The following is a 3,561-nucleotide window of genomic DNA, read 5'->3' as shown; positions in this document are numbered from 1 at the left end:
GTACTCTTCACTTTCAGAGAACAAGGTTGTGTCATCTACATAATACAGATTGTTGATATGTCTTCCTGTAATCCTCATGCTACAATGTTCTTCAAAAATTCCAGCCTCTCAAACAATTTTTCCAGCATATAGATTGAATATGGAGAAAAGGAATCCAGGTTGGATGTACACCTTTCTTGATTTCAAACCATCCAGTGCTCCCTTGCTCTGTTTGGACAACAGCTTCTTGCTCTCGGCATATGTTTGCATGAGCACAATTAAGTGTACTTGGATGACCACTCTTCTCAATGCTAGACTAGTTAGTTCTGATAAACCCAGTCAAATGTCTTTACATAGTGAATAAAACATAAATAGACATCCTTCTGGTATCCTTTAATTTCAGCCAAGATCCACCAGATATTAGCAATGATATCTCTGGTCTGGCAGTTCTCTTCACATCTACTGTTCTAGTAACTTTTTAATAATCTTCAGCAAAATTTTATTTACATGTGCTATTACTTATATTGTTTGGTTATTTCCACATTCTGCAGGATCACCTTTTTGGGGGAGTGGGAACAAATATGGATCTTTTTCAGTCAGTTGGCCAGGTAGTTATTTTCCAAATTTTTTGGCACGGACTGGTGAGTATGTCCAGGGTTAGATCTGTGAGCTGAAACATATCACTTAGTACCAAATTGATTTTTGAACCCTTAATTTTTTTCTCAGTTGCTTTTGTACAGATTTACGTCCTTTCTTTATTATTGGTTCTTGGCCACATGCTATCTACTGAAATGGTTGTGTATCAGCCAATATTTTTTTGGTATAGTGACACTAGATATTACATCCATTTTTTTTAAATGTTTCCTGCATCATTCAAGAGAGCATTCTTCTGTATTGCAACTTGAGACTTGAATTTTTTCAGTTCTTCCAGCTTTAAAAATGCCCAACAACTTATTCTTGTTTTTATATTATCCACCTCTAGTGATGTGTACATTTTGTTATAGTACTATGCTTTGACCTCTTGAATTGTCCTTTGAAATCTTCTGTCTAGCACTATTTTCATTACACTAGAAGCTAAAGATCTATTTTGATATATTTATTTCTGTTTTGTAAGGATCTTTTTCTTTATCCTAAGATGACCTTCTGTCAATACGAGGATTACTGAAATATAGGCATCAATAACTAAAGCTAAAGAGGAGGAAATTGATGATTTCTACCAACCTTATTACCTCACTTACTTTAGACCTATTGCTAGGAGAGGCTATTCCCTGAAGAGGGACATGATACATGGCAGAGTAGAGGGTTGGCAAAGGAAAAGAAGACCCTTAACTAGGTGGTGCGACAAGGTGGCTTCTGCAGTCATCTCTAGTGTGTCAGGAAGTGTAAGGATGGCACAGGATAGGACATGGTTCAGATCCCCTGTTCATAGGCTTAGTAGAAGTCATAATCGACTTAACAGCACATAACAACAATAACAACCAACTTTTGCAGCTTGAAATCAATTGATATGCCATCAAGATTCTTAATAATAATAGGTGGCTGGAATGCAAAAGTTGGAAGCAAAGAAGGACTAGTATTTGGACTTTATGTACTTGGTAACAAAAATGAAGCCAGAGATTGTGAAATTTAATTTCATACAATTAATTAATTACTCATTGCAAATATCTTTAATAATAAACCCACAAGTGTTAATGCTACACAGGGACCTGATCTATGGACTGATCAGAGATCACATTGACTGTATTTGTAAAGAGAATTATCAGAGAATAAATCTTTCGTCTCTAGAGAAAACGTTGTAGGCCACATGTAGTGAAACTCCTTTTTGCACTCATTTTTATTCTCTCCTTTTTGAGCTTTGATGGGATTTAAGGAAGAGTTGATTTTTACCTGGAACCCTTGTACAGCTCTTTAGTTTACCTGATTATGGGCTGTACATTGCATAGTTTCCACTTCACATCATTATATACCTATATTTGAAGGGAACAAAATTGGATCCATGCCATGGGCCAATGATCAGCTGAGTAACTTTGTTCGGGAAGCATGGGGGTGGAGTGAGTGCTTTTGAGATTATGTCAGTCAACTAGGTTTTCTGACTCATGGAAGTCAAGCCAAGAGTCTCTGGGCCTAGGCTTTTCGCTGCAGTGATTTGCTTTGGGGAAGTTAAAACTGTTGACAGAAAAGAGAGGGCGGTCTGTTAAGGTGAGAGATACTGAGTAAAGAATCACCTACCATTGGTTTTTCTCAGTTCCTCAACGAGAGTTCGGGCTTCCTGTTGAACACGTTCCTCAATGCTTCTCTTGCCCATTCCGAAATTCCGCAGAGTCATGAGAGAGAAGCGTCTGATGTCTTTCCATGTCTTTCCATTGCTGAAACCGACTCCTGTCAAAAGGTGTAAGAGAGAGCAGAACAGAGATCTTGGCCTAGAAAGTGGACATTTGGACAATTATGAGGCTGGGCCTCAATGTCTGCAGGGCACTCCTTGCCATTGGTACTGCACACACATACCACGGTTTTTATTCGTCCTTTCAAACACTGGAACATGGGCTCTTCCAGAAAAGTCCTCTTCTTGATCCAACAAGGCTTCTTTCACTGTTTCATAGCCATGCAAAACCACTGTGGGTTTCATGCCAAAATACAGAGTGAACACAGGGCCATAGGTTTCTGAGAACTAGGAAAAAGAATGGAGATGCACTTTTAGCAAAAGAAGTTAAGTCTTTGTTCTATTATATTGTGCAAAATTCACATTGGTAAAGTTATATGGTTAATGTTTCATATTGATACACAAACCTCAAATAATTCTCCATTTTATGCATATGTATTTCTTTCTCTCTCATTGCTGTTATGTGAGAACTGACTCATAGCTCAGAAGCTATGAATGCACAGGACATTATCCATTTTTCTCCTGTGGAGCAACTGGTGGATTTGAACTTCTTGCCTTTGGGTTGCCAGTGCACTCCCTACCTACTATGTCACCAGAGTATAAGTAGACTACATACACTTCGTATTTTTATACAACTGTATCAGCATGACCCTACATATTAATTAGGGAGCTCCAGTGGCCTATTGCCAAGAAGTTATACCTCAATCCTGAAGCACATGGTTCAAATTCACCAGTTCCTCTGTGGAAGAAGTACTATCCATCTTCTCTCATGCTATTAACTGCCTCTGAAAACCTACCAGAGGGTCAACTACGGGTTGGTTCCAACTCTAAGGTACACAACAACAACTCAATGTTTTCTAGAACATATTTGTAAATAGTGTTGAAAGTAAAATTCATTGCTAGCAAGTTCATTCAGACTCATAGTGACCTTTGAACAGAGTAGACCTTCTCTGCGGGCTTTCACTGGCTGTAAATCTTTATGGAAAAAGATTGAACTTTCTTTTAAGGATGGATGTTAGAATTCATACATTTAACTGTCAGTCAAGCAGGGACTTCAACGTGCGAGGCAATAAACTGTGCTCTGGTCTTCACGTTATTGAAGCTAATTGTTATGCCAAGACATTGGGAATTTTTAAAATTTATACTAGTTTATTTACAAAATTTGAATACTTTGTTTTTCAGAGCAGATTCTTCCAATTTCC

At 38.0% G+C, this 3,561-nt stretch overlaps 1 pseudogene; it reads right to left on the bottom strand.

The window, feature by feature from the left end:
* Nucleotides 1-3,561, bottom strand: part of LOC102860281 — a 73,606-nt pseudogene that overhangs the window by 66,858 nt on the left and 3,187 nt on the right.

The sequence above is a fragment of the Elephantulus edwardii genome, unplaced genomic scaffold (assembly GCF_000299155.1).
Source record: "Elephantulus edwardii isolate Elephantulus edwardi_28Jun2011 unplaced genomic scaffold, EleEdw1.0 scaffold00006, whole genome shotgun sequence".
NCBI classification, from domain to species: domain Eukaryota; kingdom Metazoa; phylum Chordata; class Mammalia; order Macroscelidea; family Macroscelididae; genus Elephantulus; species Elephantulus edwardii.
The sequence above is the reverse complement of the archived record's forward strand: the minus strand, read 5'-3'. Positions and strand labels throughout refer to the sequence as shown.